The 25,419-nt window shown below is 37.6% G+C and overlaps 1 long non-coding RNA gene across 2 annotated transcripts in view; it reads left to right on the top strand.

Annotated features, from left to right (window-relative positions):
- LOC110345377 (uncharacterized) overlaps positions 1 to 25,419 on the top strand; it is a 95,472-nt gene that overhangs the window by 38,249 nt on the left and 31,804 nt on the right. Inside the window, exons 3-6 of one of the 2 annotated variants that reach the window (XR_015448789.1) lie at positions 16,984 to 17,237; positions 17,328 to 17,511; positions 20,830 to 20,962; positions 21,150 to 21,248. This is a non-coding gene — a long non-coding RNA (uncharacterized LOC110345377). Of the gene's footprint in view, positions 1 to 16,983; positions 17,238 to 17,327; positions 17,512 to 20,829; positions 21,249 to 25,419 lie in introns of both variants that reach the window. The other variant, XR_015448788.1, reaches the window with a different exon arrangement.

The following is a 25,419-nucleotide window of genomic DNA, read 5'->3' as shown; positions in this document are numbered from 1 at the left end:
GATTCCACACTACAAAGACGTAGAGGACACCAGACCACCAGACCAAGGTACTGAGTCCCACTGTTCCCAGCCCAGAGGTAGGGGCTTCTGAGCCATTGTCCCACTGCTCCTGGTCCAGAGGAAAGGGCTTCCCGGTCACCATCCCTCCTGCTGCTCCCAGCCCAGAGGAAAGGGCTTTTGGGCCACCTTCTGTCCCACTGCTCCTGTCCCAGAGGAAGGGGCTTCCGGGCCACCAACCCTCCCACCACTCCCGGCCCAGAGGGGGGGCTTCTGAGCCACCATCCCACTGCTCCTGGTCCAGAGGAAGGGGTTTCCTGGCCACCATCCCTCCGGCTGCTCCCAGCACACAGGAAAGGGCTTTTGAGTCACCAACCCTACCGCTGCTCCCGGGCCCTGTCCCACCTCACCCAGATCAGAGGAGGGAATCTGTGCAGGTGCTAACAGCCCCCCGCCCCAGTTGAAATGAGAAAACATATAAATAAGTCTCAAAACCAGACTTCCAGATCACCTACAGCAACCCCAAAGGGAAATGAGATGGAACACTCTGATACTCAACCACCTGGACCCACTGAACTGGCAACAAAAGGGGGTCTTGAAAAAATGAAATCAGAAATAATTTCTCAGATAACAGGAGAAATTGTACCCAAAGTGCAAGACATGATTAATAAATCTAGAGAGGAGCTGAGGAACATGATGGAATCCCAACATAGGAAACGAATGGAATCCATAAAAGAGATGCAAATAGATTTCCAGGACATGAAAAACTCCATTGAAAGTCTACATAGCAGAATGAGCCAATGTGAGGACAGAATTTCAGATATAGAAGATAAGACTGCAATTAGTGACCAGGAAAAGAAAAACTGCTTCAAAATTATAAGGGAACATGAGAAATCAATCCAGTAACTGCTAGATGATGCAAAGAAGAATAACAAAAGACTGATTGGAGTCAATGAAGAAACAGGAGAGAGTGCAGATGACATAAAACATCTCTTCACAGAAATAATGGAGGAAAACTTTCCAAGGAGGGGAAAAGAACTTGACATACAGATAAGTGAGGCATATAGGATTCCAAGTAGCCTTGATCAAAAAAACAATCTACACATAGGCATATAATTGTTAAGATTTCAGAAACTCAACAGAAGAACAAAGTTCTCCAAGCAGTCAGAGGAAAGAAACAAATCACATACAAAGGAAAGCCCATCAGAATCACATCAGACTTCTCAACACAAACCATCAAGGCAAGAAGAGCTTGGAGTGACATATTCTAAGCCCTAAAAGAAAACAGCCTCCAACCAAGATTGATGTACCCTGCAAAACTATCTTTCAAAATGGATGGAGAAATAAGATACTTTCATGACAAAGAGCACCTTAGGAACTTCGTGAATACCAAACCAGCACTCCAAAAAATTTTACACAATAGCCTAGGAAAAGACATTGAAGATCACAACCCCAGGAAGCAAAGCAGAATGAACCCATCTGGCATGACAAGAAATTAAATGTAAAGGGGGAGAACCCAACAAAAAGAAAAAGTCATGGCAATGACAAGTCAATACATTTCCGTTATAACCATCAACGTTAATGGTCTCAATTCACCAATCAAAAGAAATAGACTGGCAGAATGGGTCAAGAAGCAAAATCCAACAATATGCTGCATACAAGAAACACACTTAATTCAAAAGGAAACTCATAGACTGAAAGTTAAAGGGTGGAAAACAATACTCCATGTGACAGGAACCCGAAAAAAAGCAGGAGTAGCTATCCCCTTTGCAGATCAAGTAGATTTCAAACCAACACTGACTAAGAGAGACAAAGAAGGACACTACATCCTTGTAAAGGGAACAATCCAAGAGGAAGAGATGACAATCATATTTATGCACCAAACACTAGTGCACCCAACTATATAAAACAAATACTAATGGACATGAAAAGTTATATATCCACTAATACAATTGTAGTGGGGCCCTCAACACCACACTGTCACAAATAGATAGATCAACTAGACTAAAAATAAGTAATGAAATACTAGAACTCAATCGAACTCTTGAACAAATGAACTTAACAGATGTCTACAGAGTCTTCCACCCCACAAAATCAGAATACACATTCTTCTCAGCTGCACATGGGTCATTCTCAAAAATAGATCACATACTCACACATAGAACATGTTTAAGTAAGTGCAAAGGAATTGAAGTTATCCCCTGAATATTATCAGACCATAGTGCGATGAAATTGGAGATCCATAGCAAAAGAAACTGGAAAAATTTCATAAACATGTGGAAATTGAACAACACACTTCTGAATAATCAATGGGTCACAGAGGAAATTAAAGAGAAAATTAGACAGTTCCTTCACTTAAATGACAATGACAATACAACTTATCAGAATCTATGGGACACAATGAAAGCAGTCTTATGGGGGAAATTCATAGCAGTGAATATGCATATTAAGAAAACAGAATGAGCCCAATTAAACAACCTGATGCTGCACCTCAAGCTTCTAGAAAATGAAGAGCAGGACAACCCCAAAGCTCATACAAGGGAGGAAATTATAAAGATCAGAGGAAAAATCAATGCAATGGAGACTAAGAGAACAATACAAAAAAATCAATGAAACCAAGAGTTGGTTCTTTGAAAGAATCAACAAAATTGACAAACCCTTAGCCAACCTTATCAGAAAAAGGAAAGAAAAGGCCCAAATCCACGCAATTGAGAATGAAAAGGGTGAAATTACAACAGACCCAGCAGAAATCCAGAGGATCATCCATACCTACTTCCAGAACCTATACACCAATAAGATGGACAACACAGAAGAAATGGACAGATTCCTAGATACATATGAATTACCAAAGTTGAACGAAGAAGACCTAAAAATTCTGAACAACCTAATATCAACCAATGACATTGAAAATGTAATTAAAACTTATCATCTAAGAAAAGCCCATGCCCTGATGGCTTCACTGCTGACTTCTACAAGACATTTAGAGAGGAACTGCTGCCACTACTGTTTAAACTCTTCAGTGAAATTGAAAGGGAAGCAATACTCCCAAATTCATTCCTGGAAGCAAGCATCACCTTGATCCCTAAAGCGGAGAAAGACTCAACTGAAAAGGAGAACTATAGGCCAATCTCACTAATAAACAGTGATGCAAAAATCCTTAATAAGATAATGGCAAACAGAATGCAGAAGATCATCAAGAAGATCATACACCCTGATTAGGTAGGATTCATCCTAGGGATGCAGGGATGGTTCAATATACGAAAATCAATCAATGTAATACACTGTATCAATAAAGCCAAGGACAAAAACCATATGATTATCTCCATAGACACAGAAAAATCATTTGACAAAATCCAACATGCATTTATGATAAAAACCCTGCAAAAAATTGGAATAGATGGTCTCTACCTCAAACTCATAGAAGCCATCTTATGAAAAACCAACAGCCAATATCATACTAAATGGTCAAAAACTGAAATCCTTCACACTAAAATCAGAAACAAGACAAGGATGACCACTATCACCACTCTTGTTCAATATAGTTCTGGAAACATTAGCCATGGCAATTAGACAAGAGAAAGAAATAAAAGGAATAAAGATAGGTAATGAAGAAGTCAAATTGTCATTATTTGCAGATGACATGATACTCTATATAGAAGACCCCAAGAACTCCACCAAAAGTCTTCTAGACTTAATAACCAAATTCAGTCAAGTAGCTGGTTACAAGGTCAACACACAAAAATCAATAGCTTTCCTCTACACGAATGACACACTCACTGAGAGAGAAATAGGGCAAATAATTCCTTTCACAATAGCATCCAAAAAACTGAAATACCAAGGAATCAACCTAATGAAAGAAATCAAAGACCTCTTCTCTGAAAACTATGGCACTCTGAAAAGAGAGATTGAAGATGGTATCAGAAAATGGACAGACATCCCCTGTTCCTGGGTAGGAAGGATTAATATAGTGAAAATGGCCATACTTCCAAAACTGCTACATCGATTTAATGCAATTCCAATTGAGATCCCAGCAGCATACTTCATGGACCTTGAGAAAACAATCCAAGAATTCATTTGGAACAAGAAGAGACCCAGAATAGCAAAAGCAATTCTAGGCAACAGAGACATGGCTAGGGGTATCACAATCTCCAACCTGCAACTATACTACGGAGGTACTGTGATTAAAAACAGCATGGTACTGGCAAAGAAACAGACCTGAGGACCAGTGGAACAGATTAGAAGATGCAGAAACAATGCCAGACACACTCAGCCATCTCATCTTCGACAAAGGAGCCAAACACCGTCACTGGAGGAAAGATAGCCTCTTTAATAAATGGTGCTGGAAAAATTGGATTTCAACTTGCCAAAGATTAAAACTAGACCTATATCTCTCACCATGCACTAAATTAAAATCAAAATGACTTAAAGATCTAAATATTAAAATAGAAACTCTGAACCAGTTGGAACAGAGGTTAGGTAGAACCCTTGAAGACATCCATGTAGGAAAAGATTTTATGAACAAAACCTCAGTTGCCCGTGAACTAGCACAAACAATCAACAAATGGGATCTCCTCTTATTAAAAAGCTTCTGCACAGCAAGAGAAACCACCAGCAGTGTGAAGAGACAACCCACAATGTGGGAAAAAATCTTCACCTGCTCTTCCTCAGACAAAGGTCTACTATCTCAATCTATAAAGAACTTAAAAAGATCAGACCTCCCAAATTTAAAGACCCAGTCCAAAACTGGGCATCTGAAATGAGCAGACATTTCTCAGATAAAGAAGTAGAAATAGCAAATAAATACATGAAAAAATGTTCAACATCACTGGTCAGTCGAGAGATGCAAATGAAACCAATGCTGAAATTCCACTTCACTCCAGAAAGAATGGCTGCTATCATGAAATCAAGCAATAACAAATGCTGGCAGGGCTGTGGAGAAAGAGGAACCCTGCTCCACTGCTGGTAGGAGTGTGGACTGGTGCAACCACTATGGAAATCAATATGGAGATAGCTCAAATAACTAGGACTGGAAGTCCCATTTGACCCCGCTATTCCACTGCTGGGGATCTTCCCCAAAGAATTAAAAGAATCATACCACAGTGATATATGTGCACCCATGTTCATAGCAGCACAGTTTGTAATAGCTAAAACTTGGAAACAGCCCAAATGCCCATCACCTGGAGACTGGATCAAGAAAATGTGTTTTTTGAATAAAATGGAATACTACTCAGCCATCAAAAATGAGAAATTAGAGACATTTATAGCTAATTTGGTGCACATTGAGGCGATACTCTTAAGTGAAATAAATAGGACACACGTTTATAAATACCGAATAGTTTCTCTGATGTGAGAAACTGAAAGTGTAAATAAGGACTAGATGTATAATAGGTAATGTGAAATAGGAAGAAAAGGCACAAAGGGGAAGGAAGTGGGAAGGTTAGGGGAAAGGATAGAAGTGAATGGGATTAATATGAGAAAATGGAAAAATATTTACAAAATTTTTGTAAATAGGGAGGAATAGAGTGGTTGAAGGGAGGGCTGGGCAATGGTGAAAAATAAGAACCAAGAGAGACTATGTAAAGGTGCAAATTTCCAATGATGAATGTCATTATATTGTATACCTAAAATGTACCAATGATTAGAATGAATAATAAATAATGCAAAATAGGAAGAAAAGGTCCAAAGGGGTAGGGGTAGTGGGAGGGGCAGGGGAAAGGAAAGAAGGGAAAGGAAAGATGATGAGAAATGGAAAAAATGGAAATAAAGTCTTTTAAATAGGGAAGGGTGGAGGGGGTGAAGGGAGGGCTACGAATGGGAAAAAAATAAGAACCAAGATGCATTATGTAAAGGTACAATTCCCAATGAGAAATGTAATTGTGTTGTATACCTACAATATACCAATAAAAGAATTTAATAAAAACATTACAATATCAAGATCTAGGAGACATTACTACAGATTTTACAGAATTTAGAAGGATATAGAAAACATGTCACAAAAATCTTTTTTGAAATATATTTGACAACTTCTATGAAGTACCTTGGAAGACAAATTAATGAAACTAACTCTGGAGGAAATATAAAATTTGAATAGCACCTATTAAAGAAAGTATACTCCTAGATTGAAAACCTACCTATATGACAACAGCAGGCTGATATACATTTCAACTGATAAATTATATCAAACATTTAAAGCAGAAAAGTGAAGGAATACTTCTCCCCTCATTTTAGGAAATCAACATTGTGCTAATACTAAAACTGGATAGAGATAATGGAAGAAAAAATTATGAACATAGATAGAAATTTGTTTAACAAAACAAACTATTAGAAGTCAGATCTGGCAGTATGTGGAAAGTGGTTTTATTATAGGGATGGCAGTGTTGATTCAGCATTGGAAGATCCACCCCCAAAAGTCATCATTTTAACAGAGGAAAGAAACAAGCCATATGATCCTGTCACTAGTTGGGGAAAAAGTATTGGACTAAATTCTACAGCTGTTCATGGTAAAAGCTATCAGGAGACTAGAAGTAAAACAGAGCCTTCTCAACAGATTAAAGACATGTACTCCATACTTCCAGCAAAAGCACCTTATATTACTGCAGAAGATAAAATGCTTTCTCCTTAAGGTGGGGAACAAGGGCAGATATGCTTACTCTTTATCTGTCCATTAAACTTTGAAACATAGGCCTAAACCAAAGTAGTGTGGCAATAAAATGACACAATTGGGACAGGATTGGCAAGGTAGATGTAAAATCTTTATATGTAGATGAAATGACCATCTACAGAGAAAATACTAAGAAATCTCTAGGATCCCCTAGAACTTGTATTTGAATTTAGCAGGATTAGAAAACACAAGGTATATATAAAAATTCAGGTCTGTGTATACTTGCTATAAATGAAGAATTGGATATTGAAATTTAAAAGTTATGTAGGAGTACAAAGGACCTAGAAAAGTAAAAAGAAAAAAACAAAAACAAAAACAGTGTTGTAAGACGTTTAGTACCTAATTTTAAGACTTCTTCTAAAGCTACAGTAATAAAGGTAGTGTTGGTGTAAGGAAAGACATATAGATCATTGTAAAAAAAACAGAGAATCTAGACATAGAACCACACATATATGGTCCACTGAGTTTTGAAAGATTATTTAACATTAGCATTTTATAGAACATAAACTGAATTCAAGACCAGAGGAAAAGATAGTGTTTTCAGCAAATGACACTAGAAGACCTAGTATCCGTGTATGAAAAACTAACCTCAACCCTTTATTTCCATGCATGAAAATAACTTGAAGGCATCTATGAACCTAAATATGAAAGCCTAAAAGTATAAAACTTTAAGAAGAAATTATAGGGAAAATGTTTATGAATTCAGGGTAGGCAAGAACTACCTAGGATACAAAAAACATGATGTATAAAAGAAAAAAATTGATAAATGAGATTCCGTCATAATTTAGAACTTTAAATGACATCATTAAAATGAAAAGTAGCCCTTAAACAGACCATATTTACAATGCATACAACCTATGACCAGAATATATAAAGAATTCTTAGAGCTCATTAATAGACAACCCAATTAAAAAGTACACATAAGATGATAAATACCCAGTACAGCACAAGCAAAAGTGTGCAACTCTTGAGTCAGAAAAATACTAATCAGTACAATAACAAGATTGAATTATACACTCACTAGGGAGATGAAGTTAACAGTTTTAAAAGCCTCATCATGACATTTTCTTTTTCTTGGATTTTCCCCCTTTGCATTTAATTTGTCACGCCCAATGGATTCATTCTGCTGGGTTTCCTGGGGTTGTGATCCTCATTGTCTTTTCCTAGGGTATTGTCTAAAATTTTTTGGAGTGCTGGTTTGATATTCATGATGTTTCTGAGGTGCTCTTTATCATGAAAGTATCTTATTTCTCCATCAATTTTGAAAGATAGTTTTGCAGGGTACATCAACCTGGGTTGGAGGCTGTTTTCCTTTAGGGCTTGGAATACATCACTCCAAGCTCTTCTTGTCTTGAGGGTTTGCGTTGAGAAGTCTGCTGTGATTCTGATGGGCTTTCCTTTGTATGTGATTTGTTTCTTTTCTCTAACTGCTTGGAGAATTTTGTTCTTCTGTTGGGCTTCTGGAATCTTAACTATTATATGCCTATGTGTAGTTTTTTTTGATCAAGGCTAGTTGGAGTCCTATATGCTTCACTTATCTGTATGTCAAGTTCTTTTCCCCTGCTTGGGAATTTTCCTGCTATCACTTCTGTGAACAGTTTTTTTATGTCATCTGAACTCTCTCCTCTTTCTTCATTGACTCCAATCAGTCTTATGTTATTCTTCTTTGCATCATCTAGCAACTGTTGGATTGATTTCTCATGTTCATTTACAATTTTGAAGCAATTTTTCTTTTCCTGGTCACTAATTGCAGTCTTTTCTTCTATATCTGAAATGCTATCCTCACATTGGTTCATTCTGCTGTGCAGACTTTTGATGGAGTTTTTAATCTCCTGGAAATCTGTGTGCATCTGTTTTATGGATTCCATTTGTTTTCTATGTTGGAATTCCATCATGTTCCTCAGATCCTCTATTTTTTTAATCTGTATCCTCTCTAGATTTATTAATCATGTCTTGCACCATGAGCACAATCTTTGCTGTTATCTGAGTAATTATTTCTGATTTCATTTTTCCAAGATCCTCTTTTGTTGCCAGTTCAGAGAGTCCAGGTTGTTGAGTATCAGATTGTTCCTTCTCATTTCCCTTTGAGGTTGCTGTAGGTGATCTTGAAGTCTGTTTTTGAGGCTTGTTTACGTGTCTTCTCATTTCCATGGGGAGTGAGTGAGGGGTGCTTCTGGCACCCTCGAGGCTCACCTTCTCTGCCCTAGGAGCTTGGGATGGTGGCGGGGGAGCTTCCTTCTGGGTGCTGGGACTAGCTCAGCTTCTCTGCTCTAGGAGCTTGGGATGGCGACAGGGGAGCTTCCTTCCCAGTGGTGGGACCAGCTCACCTTCTCTGCCCTAGGAGCTTGGGATGGCAGTGGTGGAGCTACCTTTCTGGTGCTGGGACTGGCTCAGCTTCTCTGCCCTAGGAGCTTGGTATGGCAGTGGGGGAGCTTCCCCAGATTTTCATTTGAAATCCACTTGATCTGCAAAGAGGATAGCTACTCCTCCTTTTTTTTTTTCACATTCTGGTCACATGAAGTATTGTTTTTCACCCTTTAACTTTCAGACTATGAGATTCTTTTTGAATTAAATGTGTTTCTTGCATACTGCATATTGTTGGATCTTGCTTCTTGCATCATTCTGGAAGTCTATTTTTTTTGATTGGTGAATTGAGACCATTAACATTGATAGTTATAACTCATACATATTGACTTATCACTGTCATGACTTTTTCTTTCTGTTTGTTGGGTTCTTCCCCTTTGTATTTAATTTCTTGTTGCACCCAACAGATTCATTCTGCTGGGCTTTCAGGGGTTGTGATCCACGTTGTCATTTCCTAGAATTTTTTCTAAAATTTTTTGGAGTGCTGGTTTGGTATTCATGAAGTTCCAAAATGTTCTTTGTCATGAAAGTATCTTATTTCACCATCAATTTTGAAAGATAATTTTGCAGGGTACATCGATCTGGGTTAGAGGCTGTTTTCTTTTAGGGCTTGAAATATATCTCTGCAAGGTGTTCTTGCCTTGAGGGTTTGCATTGAGAAGTCTGCTGTGATTCTGATGGGCTTTCCTTTGTATGCGATTTGTTTCTTTTCTCTAACTGCTTGTAGAACTGTGTTCTTCTGTTGGATTTCTTCAATCTTAACAATTATATGCCTATGTGTAGATTTTTTTTGATTAAGGCTATTTGGAGTCCTATATGCCTCACTTATCTGTATGTCAAGTTCTTTCTCCGTGCTTGGGAAGTTTTTTGCCATCATGTCTGTGAACAGTTTGTTTTTTTTTTTATTTTGTCTGCACTCTCTCTTGTTTCTTCATTGATTCTGATCAGTCTTATGTTATTCTTCTTTGCATTGTCTAGCAGCTGCTGGATTAATTTCTCCTGGTCCCTTACTATTTTAAAGAAATTTTTGTTTTCCTGATCACTAATTGCAATCTTATCTTCTATATCTGAAATTCTATCCTCACATTGGCTCATTCTGCTGTGTACACTTTCAATGGAGTTTTTAATCTCCTGAAAATCTGTTTGCACCTGTTTTATGGATTCCATTTTTTTCCTATGTTGGGATTCCATCGTATTCCTCAGCCCTTCTATTTTTTTTTTAATCTGTGTCCTCTCTAGATTTATTAATCATGTCCTGTACTATGGGGACCATCTCTGCTGTTATGTGAGAAATTATTTCTGATTTCATTTTTTCTAGATCCTCTTTTGTTGCCAGTTCAGGGAGTCCAGGTGGTTGGGTATCAGATTGTTTCATCTTGTTGCCCCTTGGGGTTGACTTAGGTGATCTGGAAGTCTTGTTTTGAGACCTGTTTATGTGTCTTCTCATTTCTACGGGGTGGGGGGGTGTGCTGCTGTCGCTCGCATGGCTCACCTCCTGTGTGCTGGCAGGGGTGGCACGACAGCCTGAAAGCCTACTCTTCTGTGCTGGGAGCAGCTCACCTCCTGTGTGCTTGAGACTATACTTTTAATTGAAATAAATCTGACACATATGTCTAAGTATTGCATTTTCCCTCTGATGTGAGAAACTGGAAGTGTGAATAAGTAGCAAAATGTATAACATATAATGTGAAATAGGAAGAAATTGTTCAAAAGGAAAGAGAATTAGGGAGGGGTGAGGGGAAAAGGAAGGGAAAAGAAAAAATGGGAAAGAAGGAATTAATGGAAACAAAGCTTTTGTAAATAAGGAGGGGAAGAGAGTTTGAAAAGAGTGGAGAGAAATGGGAAAAAAAGAGGAATCAATATATATCATGTGCTGGTGTTAGTCCCATATGATGAATGTGATCATTACGTATATCTAAATTGTACCAATGAAATTAATACAAGAACTGGTGTCACATGGCCCAAATTCAGCAGTCAAACTTTGTTTTTTTTCTTTTTAAAATTGGTATGTAATATTTTTCCTCCTTATGGGCTTGACTTTGATTATTCAATACACATATAAACAGTGTATACCATATGCCCCAGGGAAATAGTGGTTCAGTTTGTGACCTCAGTCATTTGTGAATTTTCCCTTAGAACCTAACTAATAATTGTTTGCGGAAACCTCTGCAATTTCTCAGAAACCACAAATGTCCTCCGAAATTTATTTTTTGGTGGGAGGCTTGCAAGTAGCCAATCAGAGAGCAATATTTAGTTCTCCTTGCTGCTGATTGGCTGCTGCCCTGTAACTCGTCTCCCAGATTCATCAGTATTCCCTCATCATAACAGGCTGCTGTACCATGTGTAGCTGGAGTCTTCTTGGTTTTGTTCTTCTTAAAGCTCTAATATGCCCAAGATGCTGCCAAAATGCCCTGCACCTTCTAAGGCTTTATTAATACAGTATTTTATTAAATTACATAACTTTAGGAAACATAACATACTTAGGGTTTAAACTATAAAAATAGTCATTTATAGATTTTTTTTTGACCATATCTGAAATTTGCTATTTTTCACAATTCATGGGTGCTCTAGGAATCTAACAACCATGAACTTGGGGGGTCCACTGTAATGATAAACCAAGGTAATTAACATCTCTATCTCCTCAAATATTTATCATGTCTATGTGTTAGTAAACTTCAGACTCTCCTAGGTATGTGAAACTATATGGAAAATTATAAAATATATGATATATATATGATAAAATATATCAAATATAAATTATAAAATATATGATAAGCATGGGATATTATAGTTACTCTACATTACTATATTGGACAGACTCTTTTACTTGCATATAGGACTTTTCTAAAAAAAAAATTAGTGGCCAATGTTTGAAGATTTCACCTAAGCATCAGGATTTCTGACTTTTACTGAAAAAGAAAATCTTGCCATATTTGCATTTGCAGGGGATGTAGAATGGTGTCTGTCCTTTTAGACAAAGCATGTTCCCCTGGTTGTTACTACTTCCATAACTCTGGTACCTCAGATCCTCTTCATATACCCTATTCTGGGCCCTAACAGCACTTATATTTGTAATTCTTGGTACACTGCTTGCATATAAAAACATATTTCAGGTTTAATTAGCGTAAAATATTGAAGTCAATCCAGTCAGTTTCAATGTTTTATCAGGGATGACAGATTAGTGCTTTCATTATTTCAGAAAAATAAAAATCTCAGAGGTGGAATAGTTTGATCTGTTCCCCTAATCTTTCCTAATTCTTCCCCAAAGCAAGATCAAGAGAGGTGGGCATTGAGGCCTGATAGGGAATTTGTAGACCTACATATTGACCCCAGTTCTGATCAGCTAAATCCCTACCTGTTTAATAATTTATCTAAATCTGATCTCAACAGATAAAGAGAGACTTTTCAAAAGTATATAAATCAAGCTGTAACAATTTCAAAGTGGTAAATGATGAGCTCAAATAAAAAAAGCACAATGAACTGATATCATTTTTCTATGTGCTGGGACCATGTTTTGGGACCATGTTTGGTGAAATCCCTGAACATTTTTATTAGATTAACGTGTAGATTCTGACATATGGTAGCATTGCAAAATGTACTTTGAAATCCTGACACATTGATTGCTGTGACTGACATTGTTACAGACATATCTTTTTACTTATATCTGAATGTTGATGGTTATGGGCCAATATTTTTGAAAAAGTTATACCTTTCAAGCTAACACTTGAAATGACTCTCACTAGCTACAGAAGGTCATAGACAGAAATAGAAGAGGAAAGTTGGCTCACAAAAGGGTCAGTGTCCTGAGCAGTGAGGCAGGAATGCACCTTTTTCATCACAGCCTGTGTGTTCTCAGAACACAATGTACTGAACAAGCACACATAGATGGAGCTGGGGAGGCCCCAGGACTTCTGACACAGCCCTCTGTAGGAGTGATGGATGTGGGGAAACCCTACCCTTCCCAGGGGGGTCAGGTGGCACCACCCAGACAAAGAGCACAAATAGCTCAGCCCTGGAAAAGAAACTTCCCCCCATTTTTTTCTGTTTTGGTATTTGTGCCTAAAAGTTACAGTACCCAGCCATTCCTTATTAAGTTGGAAATCTAGGCAAAGAATTTAAAAATGAAGCCAAAGTAAAATGCTGTATAGAAATAGTTACTGGGTAGATCCACACATTTGAGTTGTTTAAATATTTCTGTAGAAATAAATAAGTAAATAAAGTGACATTCACTTTCAAAGCTGAGTCAAAAACATCTGCTTTCTGGATTAGGGAAGGAGACACCATCCAAGTTTGTGGAAACAACAAAGTCTCCCAAATTTTTCCTTTGGAGGCTGTGAATCAAAGCAAGTGAGGGGAGCCTCTGACAAAGGAGCCAAAAACATATGCTGGCGAAAAGACAGACTAACAAATGATGCTGGGAAAACTATGTATCTCTTGCACATGACTGAAATTAAATCCCTCTCTCACTCTGTACTAAAATCAAATCAAAATAGATCAAAGACCTAGATATACAACAAGAACTTTGAAACTGCTGAAAGATAACAAAGGGAAACACTTGAAGCCTTAAAAACAGGCAGTAATTTCCTGAACAGGACTCCAAAATACAGGAAATAATATCGAGAATCAAAAAATGTTATTATATCAAATTTGAAAGTTTCTGCACAACAAAGGAAATAACAGAGTGATGCAACAACCTACAGAATAAGAGAAAATCTTTGTTAGCTATGCTTTTGATAGAAGATTCATATCTACAGTGTATAAATAACTCAAAAAATTAATCCCCCCAAATAAAAACCCAATTAAAACATGGGCAAATGAACTGAAAAGTCAGTTCCCAAAAGAAGAAGTACAAATAGCCAATATATAAAAAAATTTAACATCTTGAGCCATTAAGGAAATGCAAATCAAAACAAGTCTGAGATTCCATCTTACCCCAGTCTCAGTGGCTATTTTTAAGAACACAAAAAGCCACAAGTGCTGGTGAGAATGTGAGAAAAAAGGAATCCCTTTACTTTGTTAATGAGAATGTAAGCTACTACAACCACTGTGGAAGTCTGCATGAAGATTTCCCAAACAACTAAAAATATAAATACCGTATTTGTATGCCATACAAATACATATACCATAAACTTCTCTTGAGTATATATTCCCAAAAGAATTAAAGACTGTAAATGACACATGCATGCTGAGGTTTATGATGCAACTCATAATAGCTAAGCATGGAAAGAGTGTACATGCCCATCAATGGATGAATGGATAAAGAAAATGTGGTATACATGCACAATAGCATAGCATTCAGGCATAATGAAGAATAAAATCATGTCAATTGTAGGAACATGTATAAAACCAGAAGCCATCACGTTAAGGAAAATAAGACACACTCAGACAGTTCAATATTATGTTTTGTTTTATATGAGAAGCCACCCGACCAATCAAATAAATAAATGAGAGCTTACGGAAAACCAGAAGATGGACTTCTGGAGATGGGGAAGGGGATTAGGGGAAGGGGGAGGAAAGGGAGAGGAGATAATGGGATTGAAAATTATCAATATTTTAAATTAATGTATGAATTTCCAAAAATAAACCTCACCATTCTCTATTAATAATATGCCCCAAAACAAAAATAAACAGAACAAATGAGTGGAAAATGGAGAAATGGAACACAGCGTATGATGGTATCTTAGTCATTTTTTTTCATCACTGGGACAAAATACTCAACATCTTTAACTTCAAGAGGTAAGCGTCTACTGCTCACAGTTTCAGAGATCTTAGTCCATAGTTGTCGGGTACCAAGGCAGAAGAGGCAGAGTCTGATGGAGAAAAGGTCTTGCTCACCTCACAGCACCCAGGAAGCAGAGCGTGAAGGAGGAGCTGCACCTTCCAGGTCACGCCCTGAGTGACTGCCTCTTCTCTCTATGCCCCACTACCTGAGAGCACATTCAGGTATGGATTCATCAGAACCCCCATGATTCAATCACCACCTAAAAGCCCCACCTCTGGACACATGAGGCTTTGGGGGGACATTTATAATCTAAACAATAACAATGGACTTTCTGCCAATACTCAGAAATCTTGAAAAATATTTTTCCTGCCTTTTCATAGTTTCCTCATCTTTTCTCTAAACAGTGGTTCTAATTTGATATGGAGTTATTTGAGCTTTTGCTGATATATGCACCACTACTCCTACCTCCATTTTCCTCCAAGAGCCCCACACATTTTAGAAATACCTATACATTTGTCTAACTGCCAGGCAGTTTTCAACTTGTATGCAACTGGATTTCCTTGGCTAAAATGGCAGGATCTGACCTGTGACATGGAGGCTCATAGCTGATGACTACCAAATGTTAGAGGGCCTTCAGTCTTCCATGCTTAGCTTCCCTGGAAGGCTGGGCATTGGATGCTTGGCCTTGGAGCAGGTCAGCTCCCAAAAGGGAGAGCATGTGCCCACTGATAGGGGAGCTTAGGGAAGAAGAAGCTAGCCTGGACCTGCTGTGTGCCAGGCAGCCGAGCTGAGCTTGACCTTGTTCCATGCTCACAAACACATGCACACAGGTCAGTTTTGCCTCTCTTGTATTTTTTGTTTTTTGTTTTAACAAATAAAGAGCATTGAGAAATAAAACAGGTTGACAATCTCAAGCTGGTAAGTGCAAAGCTGGAATTCTAAATCAAAGCTCCTTGCCTAAGAAGCTTTACTTACACACAAAGGATCATTCTTACTCCCTGTATAAACTTCTAGAAAGATACTTTGGATATTTGGTCTTTTAAACTTTTTATTATTCATGTTCTATCCATCCTAGTCACCAGAATTCCTACACAGAGAATTGCATAGACAGTAAGAGCTTTGGAGAAATAATGATTAACACACCTCATCTCAAAATAAAGTTCCATTTATGAGCCCAAACTACTTCTCTCTCTGGCAAACATGTCTGGATAGAAGATAAATGTTCCTGTAAAATGTAGGTAATTTGGATCTGTCTATCAGCCTCCACTCACAGCCACCAAGTTTCTCAGGTGGCCATAAATATGGGTCATTTTAAATAGGAATTTAGATTGACAACTTTATGGGAAAATGTCAGAAGTGGAGTTGTTCTGTGACCAGACTGCGAATATCAACTGTCTGCAAACACAGAGCAGGCAATGAGAGGAATGAAGAGGTTCCTGAGGAACCCTCTACTCCTTTTCTACTCCAAGCAATCCTTTCACTTGATTCTGGACTTTCTAGTTCCTGCTGTAAGGTTTGATCCCAGACACCCCATTTGGGGTCCATATACAGATTGACAGAGGAATAACATGGAAGGTCATGGGGTGAGAAGTAAGACTGCTTGATTTCAAATCTCTGTACCATATTAACAAACTATGTAACTTCTCTGGGTCCACCTCCCTAAAATCTGTTGCTTTAAGTTTTACCGAAACAATGTAAATAACACTACTTTGCTTATTGGAGAAGTCTGAAAATTTACTTTTTCCTTTTCTCTTCACTCATCCTTACTTAATTTGCTTTTGGAATGCCCTAATCCTACAGGATTCTCCTCTTTTTTTTTTTTTTTTGGACCAGGGATTGAACTCAGGACCTTGCACTTGTGAGGTGGGCGACAGTACCACTGAGCTAAATCCCCAGCGCTATATATATACATTTTTTTTACATCCTCAGATATTTTAAGTATTGCTTAATTTGATAGTGGCATTAGAGATGAAATCTTGTATTCTACTTCTGAGCCACATGGTGCTGAGAATAGTTTTTAATTTCTCTAAATATCTTCTCTCTTATTGATATATTGGTGATGATAGTTGTATTGTAGTTACAAATAGCTACTTAGTACCTTCTTTGCAAAAAGAACCTAGATTTAGGGTCCAAGTTACTGGCAGAGATCTCTCCACATCATGGAAGACCAGGACATCTGCTGTGGGCAAATACCAGTTGACCTAATGTAATCAATTGCAATCCTATTTTGCTTTATTAGGAGTGCCATAAGTGACATAAATAATAACTACGGAAATGAAAATGGAAGTCTTCAGATGGAGCCCTAAGAGGAAAAGGGCATTTACTTCTTGCTTACTCGGTGTGTTGTTGTTGGTAAACATAATCCTTTGAGAACTGCCAACTGTCTCAAGTCCAGAAGGTGACAAACAGGAGAATGAGAACCAATGTGCTGATGATGGTAGCAGGGGTGGCTACAAGGAGTCAGGATCCTTGGTGACATCGTGTAATTACTGAGTGAGTTCTTGGCTATCCATCTTCACATTTCTTCTCTGAAATAATGTTTAAGTTACTTAAATCAAATATTCTCTTACCTGCAACCAACAGCCTTACTGACTGACTCTATGATGCTCGTTCCCGACCTGTTTGATGAGAAATAACATCTGGAAAGAGCCAAAGAAGTACCTGCATTTAGTAAGCACTTGGCAATCACACAGCTCACATTTGTTACAGTTGTTGATCTATAGGCTCTCTGAGAAGCAATGGGGTCCTCAGCAAAGAGAAGCATCCTGTAAGTACTTGCTAAATTTGTTACAGAGGAAATTCAAATGCTGACTTGTACTTTCTCAGGGCCTTTAAACCCCATCACATCGAGATTCCACAAATTTCTGTCAATAGGTACAAATAATATGGTAAAAATTCATTAGCTTCACAATGTTGCAACTTAGATTAAAAGAAATAGTGACAAACAGACTAGTCTTATTTCTCAGAATTGGATGATCTTACTTATAGCTTTCCAAGTGATTCCTTTCTCATTCCTTGGCTGTGACCCCATTTGACTTATCTTTTTGGCCCGAGCTGAATTTTAAATCTGTCAGTGTCGCTGACAGTGTCTGGATACATAATGTGCAAGGAAAAGGTGGTTGAAACTGAGTCCAAACTGTCATTTGTTAATTATTTGAGGGTTATGAGATGTCTAGAAAGTGAATAAAAGACTGAAAATGCTAGCTGTGAGCAAAAGTAGATCAGCATAAATCCAACCAACATTTAAGGTCCTATGCTAAGGGCTAGTGAAACAAGGTAAAATAAGTAAAGGGATCTGTCTTTACGGGACTTAGAGATAACTCTGTAGAGAAAGACACAGAAGCAAGTATATACAAAGAGCTATTGTAATTGCCAAATATTAGTAATAACTACACTGATCAAACTAGAGTACTATAGGGATTACTAATAATGGCTCTCCATGAGGATTAGCATAGCCCATGTTCCAGGTCCTATCCTAAGTACCATATATATACTGTCTCTGATGGCTATTTATTTATTTACTTACTTACTTTGAAGATATAGGTCTTGCTAGTTTCCAGGCTGACCTCAATCCCCTGGGCTCAAGGGATCCTTCTGAGTAGCTGGGACCACAGGCCTGTACCACACACCAGGACTTTTCTATCCTTACAATTCCCTGTGGTCAGTCCTGTTGTTATGATTGCTTGGAGATGAGCACACTGAGACTGAGACCTCAGTTTTACACAATTAGTAGAGGAGCTGGAATTCACATCTAGTTCTTTCTAATTCCAAAGCTTATAAATAATAAGTAAACCATGGTAGAGAACAGGAGCACTGGAGCTTGAAAAGAAGGAAGTAGCTAATTCTGCTGGAGTACCTTGGTAAGGCTTGGGGAGGAGGGAGGAAGGGTAAGAAAACTCTTCAGACAGGAAAAGCTCAGCTTCATGGAGGAGTTTCCAGAAGAAAATGCACAGTGTGCAGTTCTTTAGCATTTTATCTAATATGAAAAGGGGAGATGTAGGCATGGATTGGAGGTGGCGTCTGAACTTGTTCAGTACCCCAGGGAGACAAGTTCCAATGCAATTGAGACCTCAGGGACTTGGAAAAATTATTAGAACTGTTTATTCTGTCAAAGTGCTTGACAGCTCATGAGTAAAAGGTTTTCTATGAATACAAAATATTATGACTGCCTACATTAGACCAGGAAAAATTTATATTCAAAGTGAAGGGGAGAAGCCTGAACATATCTATTCAGCATATGAAAGTGGGGTTTCACGATAAAAATAATTCAAAATGGTAAAAGCCAAAACTAGGAAGTGTCTACACTAACACATGAATATGTTACACAGAGATTTGCTGAATGTAATGTGTGTCACCTGGACCCCGTCTGGCTAGATTTGGCCTATACGTCCTTCCTTATCCAGCCCTGCCTGTTCTGTGGCCCTGGGCCCACTATATAATTTTAATACTCTACTTGCTTTGTGGAATTTTGCCCCATAGTTTCAACAATTAAGCATTTTAACCCTGCTAAGGTTCGACCAACAGTAAAATATAAGGGATAAAATAAGTTAAGGTTTTGCTGACTTTTGAATTTAGATATTAAATTTTAGTATCATCAATTTCAATCACTTGAATGAGTGAAAACTCTTTTGACATATGAAGTCTTAAATTTAATACTATTTTATTCTTTTTAAAAAGTGAATGCCTTATTTAAGGACATGATAGACTATTATAATATTAATTTACATTTCCTTAATGATTAGTAATTGAGTATATTTTCAAGTTCTTGTTGACCATTTGTAAATCATCTCTAGAGAAATTTGTTCCCTTCATTTGTCATTTTTAAAATTGGAGTTTTCTTTTGACTTTTCCTTGTTGTGTTTTAAGAGTTATTTATATATTTATTTTGAATACTAGACTCTCCTCAGCTATCTAATTCACAAATATTTTTCTCCCATTCTCCATGTTGTATATCACTTTCTTGATAATGTTATTTAATGTACAGAAGTTTTTATTTTTAAATCTAATTTACATAATTTTTCCTTTCTTGGCTATGATTTTAGTGTCATAAGAATCCATTGCTAAATCCAAGAGCTATGTTTTCTTCTAAGCATGTACACACATGTTCGCTCTATTCATAATACTCAAAGAGTAGAAACAACCCAACTGTCCCTAAATGGATAGTAATGTGATATATACATACAATGAAATAGTACTTGATTATAAAAATGATGTATTGATCCTTGCAACAACATGGACGAACCTTAAAAACATTATGCTAAGTGAAAGAAGCCAGATATGAAAGGTGTCATATGATTTCATTTATATGAAATGTCCAGAATAAGTAAATTCAGAGACAGAATTCAGAGCAGTGTCTGGGAGACACCAGGGCCTGGGAGAAGGGGGATAGAGTACAACTGCTTCCTGAGTGAGGGATGTTTTGGGGGATGACAATATTTCGGCACTGGGTAGATGGAGGTGGTGGTGACATAAATTGGGAATGTACCAAATGCCACTAAACTGTTCATTTTAACATGGTTGATTTTTGCATTATGTGAACTTCATCTTAAAAAAAGAATTACGATAACAAAAATAGAATCTCTTCATTTCTACTCTGGAAAGTAACAAATTTGATATGCTTTTATTTTTCCCTGAGATTCTTCTTCCTTGTTTTTATTGATATTATTTAGGATTTTGTATACATATTATTAATTTTTATATTATACATTGGCCACATAGGAACTTATAAATTAGTCATTTTTTCTCTACAGTGACTTTGAAGTATTATATTTTCTTCTGATATTACTTTAATATTTCTAAATGTTATATTCATAGAATTATCAAAATCTTCACTCATTTATGTAACATATTCACTTTATTCAAAAGCTAATGAAACACAAGTTTCTGGCTTTTTGATCGTGGTCAATGGCAATGATTTCTTGGATATGATAACAAAAACACAGGCAGCAAAAATAGACAAATGGGACTGTATCAAACTATAAAACTTCTGCCTAGCAAGTAAAGGAATAAATCAAATGAAAAGATTTGCTTTCCACAAGTGTTTCTTACAATTCATAGTGACTTATTGTCCTTTACCTCTTTCCAGCAGGGTACAGTCATGATGTGCAGGATGAACATTTCAGTTTCCAGTCTTGTCATAGAGGGCAGCCATGATTCCCTACCCGTGTTCCTGATGGCCACATATCTGGCAAAGTATGGAGTTGGGCTTATTGCTGTATGTAAGTGTTTATTCTATCAGGCAGACTTGTATAAAGGGAAGTTTAAATTCTTTGCAACAAGCCCCTTGGGAACTTCTGTCATTGTCCCTGAATATTTTCCCATCCTCCCTCTATACAAATAATTTCACATTTCTTTTCTGAGGCTTCTCTCTGTAACCCTCATTTATTATCTTTTTTTATTATCCAGTGTATCATCTCTCAATTCATGCACATTTTTATTCTTTCATTTATTCATTCCTTGAGAGTACTGAGCACCAGGAACGGAGTTGCTACAGGAGAGCTAAAGGTGAGCCTGTTTTCCTAGTTCCCTGGGAGCACACAGGTGTTGTCTCTGGTACTGCAGAGGCCTTGGGGACTGAGGGTCCTCTGGAAAGGAGGGGAGCAGGAGTTTGGGGGCATGCATGATTCTAGTATTTCCAGCTTTATTATTTGTATAGTCTCCTTTTACTGTGATGAATTGGGTGATGAGAACTATAATTTTTAGTTTTAAATGTTTATCATTTCCCAGGTTCTATACATATTTACATTAATACATATTTAATCTCATGATCACCTTATGAAATATCCATTGTAAAATCCCAATTTTACAAGTAAAGGAAACAAAGTACAGAAATGTAAGTACCTCATTCAGAATGACACATAGCTGTGTCTGCTGGGGCAGAGGTTCCAGCCATGAAGGCTGATTCTAGAATGTATGTTTTCAACTATCTGATTCTCTGGGCCAACGAGGCAAATAAACTCATAAACTCCTTTTCAGAGGTGCGGGAGTTGTGGCTCAGAAAGAATAAGTAACTCGCCTAAGATAAGTGGTAAAATTGGTACCTGCCTCATCAGCTGGACTTCATCTGTCTTCACAGAGCCAGCTCCAGGTCTTAGATTCAGACAAGCTTGGATATAGGAGCTGGAAACAGCTTTAGAGTTTATGCTACTGAGCAATCACTCATTTTGGAGATGATTTTTAATCACTTACCTGAAGCAGGAGAAGGTTCAATGTAGCTTGCAGTTTTACGCACCAATGGGAGTTATCGTTTGAAATATTATTTCTACTGAAGAACACAGGATGAGACACTCAACTCTGGATGGCAACAGAGCTCTGGATAGTGATTCAAATGCCTCATTGTTTCTCTGCAACAAGACAACTTGGGAAAGGATTTTAAAGACACTGTGACCATTGTAGGGAACTGCAGAACCCCAGGTTTTGTCAGAGTGAAAATGCCCACAGGAGATCAAAGAAAATTGTCCTCAGAGTGGCGTCCACCAGGCCATCCACTGAAAAGTGACCCACTGCTGTGCCACGGCTCCTTCTCAGACGTTGAGTTGGAGCCAGCTGGTGTCTGGAAGGTACCTCCTATTTCACCTTCTGGTCTCTGTTGAAGGCTGACTGCATGCGATTAGGGGAAGCAGACACAGATTTTGTGTTAAGCCCAGGATGTAGCTTGTTGAATGAATAGCAACTGACTTGAAAATTGGATGAATGGATTCTGCTCCCCCCCCCCACCATACGTATTCAAATTAGTGTTTGCTGTTTCTGTTGTTGGGAAGGATGCATTGCTGGGAAGGAAGTTCGAGAGATAGTAAGGACTTTAGGGATGCTAATCAGATTTTGAGTAGAATGAAGGTTTTACCCAGACATGTACGTCATCTAATTAGGGTAGCAAAAAAATCACTGTGAAATGAGATTCTTGGTACTTAGACAGCCCCTGCCCCCCAAGGCTGTTTGTGATGCTCAGGCTGGCTTGCATAATGGAATCCTCTGGAGAATTAAAAAAACAAAACAAAAAAGAACTGATGCCACTGATTCTACCCAACAGATCCTAATTCAGTTGGCATGGGGTGTGGCCTGTGCACTAGGATTTTTAATGCCTAAAGGGCAATGCTAATATGCAAAGTTTGAGAACCACTGCAAACCGCAGCTCAGCCCTCGTGCTCTGATGAGGCCCCAGCTGTGAGCATGCTTTACACCAATATGTTTGCTGAATATAAACATCTCAGTGCAAACTCTTGCACCCAAGAACCCAGAGCTGCCTGTGGACAATCTTTGGAAAAGTTCAAATTTGTAAACTGATAATACATATAATTCCACAGGCTCCATATGGTTCCTGTTATCTTGAGGGGAACTATACACATTTGCCTTGCCCCAAGACAGAAAGATAAATAACAGATGTGGATAATTTTTATCATACTTGTACCGAACAATAATAGAAAAATAAGAAATTCAAGGGGCACAGAGAGAAGCAAAACTTGGGAAAATAAGGCTCAAATAAATTATTCTGGGCCATAGCTTTGAATTTTTAAAATCCAGCTATAGAACAGATCCAAAGTAACTGTCATAGAGGTCTCCATTTCTAAAGAAGACTATCTCCAGAGTAGTAAGAAAACATTTAAAAATCCTGGGTGCTAATAGAATCGACTTAATGGGTTGATAATTGTGACAATGACTAAAACAGATTTTATATAACTATGTGCCAGCCCTATTCTGAGTGCTCTGTTCTAAGTGTACTATTGCCAGGCAGAGGGTGATATTTAGGTTGATTTCTATTTTCTCTACTTCCTAGCAGTGAGATTTTTCACCTTTGCATATCTAAAAGTCAATATGGTGGCCTTTGTCCAGGCCTTGTTGGGAGGTTTTTTTTTTTTTTTTTAGAATAAAATATACACAAAAACTTATTTTTAGAAGATTCTATTATGTAATATAGTATGCATGCATATGAATGTATACAATTATATATGTATGCATGTTTGTACATACTTTTAAAGCAATTATTAAAAATCCATTACTGATGCGGCATCTGGGCTTGACAAATCTGCTGGTAACAAGTAACATCCAGCCCAGGGCCTGATTTTGTAAGTAGAATTATATTGGGATGCAGTATATTTACATGTGGGCTGTGCTGCTTGTAGTTAACACTGAAGCTGAGTAGTTGCAGCAGAGACTGGAAGGCTCACAACCAAAAACGGTAACTTTCCGACCTTTCGTAGGAAACATTTGTTGCCTTTGGTCTCGGATGCCTTTTCCAGGTCCAGTTCTTGCCACCTCCTCCAGGAACTGCCACTTAACTCTGGGCCAGTCTTTCTTTTCAAGAACATTGTTTAGATTCTGTTTTTAAACTGTAAAATATGTAAATAAAATCACAAGGATGAATTATTGGCAATTTATTCCTTTTTCCTAATATTGTGTTTGCAAGATTCATTCATTGGAAGTATGTAACTGAAATGCATTAATTTTTTATCATCATATGATAGCCTATTGGATTAGACTGTCAATGTATTTATTCAATCTGTTGTGGGTAGTCATTTGTGTTATTTATAGCTTCTTTGCTGTTTGTATCAAACTTCTATGAATATTGTTACTATGACTTCTGCTGCACATGTATAAGAAATTCTCCAGCCTACACACTGGTACTTGTTCGTGAGGTGTATGTATATTCACAGGCCCCGTGTGAACACCCTACAAAGTCACGTAACACCACATAATTCTAAGCACTTTTAAAGAAAGATTTTTAAATATTGCAGTTTGTTTAAATTGTTTTTCTGTTTGTGTAAGTATAGTTTATTTCTTCTAGAAATTTTATTTATCTTTTCAAATTTGATTTAAAATTATCTTAATAGCATCTTATTTTAAAATCATCAGGATGTGAAATTATGTTCCCCTGTCTTTTTCTCCATCTAGATCTTTCTGTTTTGGTTTTGAGTTTAATTCCACTATAGTCAGAGACAACACTTTGTGTGACTTGCATTACTGAGATGTGTTCAGATTTATTTTGTGATCTGCAATGTGGTCTACCTTGCTCATTATCTCCTCTACACTTAGAGGAGTGTTTTCTCCTATTGCTGAGTGGAAGGTTTTGTAAATGTCAATTAGGTCAAGTGGGTGGATGGTGTTGTTCTAGTCCGTTCTGTGGTTACAGGTTTTCTGTCTTCTCAGTCTATCAATTAGTGAAAGAGAAGAACAGGTACTGGCCTCTCCAGTTACAGTGGTGGATTTTTCTATTTACTTGCACTTAGGGCTTATATTAGCACGGCACATCTTTCCATTATTTTGCTTTTAACCAATGTATCTTTTATCTGCCTTACTTTGCACTGTTGATTTTAATTCCACTTATCTTCTTTGTTGACTTAGTAATTCTAACCCTTTAATTTAGTGATTACCTTTTAATTAAGTGATTGTTCCAGGACATAAAATGCACATCTTTAGCTCATCACAGTCTACACTCTACTGATATTATATTACTTTATTTTTCTTCCTTAAATATTTTTATTAGTACATTTTAGATATAGAATACGTTTACATTTATCATTGGGTGCTTGTACCTGTACATGATGGATCTTGGTTCTTATTTTTTTCCCCATTACCTGTGTGCCCTTCACCCCTTCCACCCCTCCCTATCTACATAGATTTTATTTCCATTTTTTTTCTTTTCTCATAATGTTTCCTTTCCCTTCTTCCCTTTCCCCTT

The sequence above is a fragment of the Heterocephalus glaber genome, unplaced genomic scaffold (genome assembly GCF_053883595.1).
Source record: "Heterocephalus glaber isolate CG9 unplaced genomic scaffold, H.glaber_assembly_v1.0 deba00000546, whole genome shotgun sequence".
Taxonomy (NCBI): Eukaryota; Metazoa; Chordata; class Mammalia; order Rodentia; family Bathyergidae; genus Heterocephalus; species Heterocephalus glaber.
Note: the sequence above shows the minus strand (reverse complement) of the source record. Positions and strands in the feature narration are given on the sequence as shown.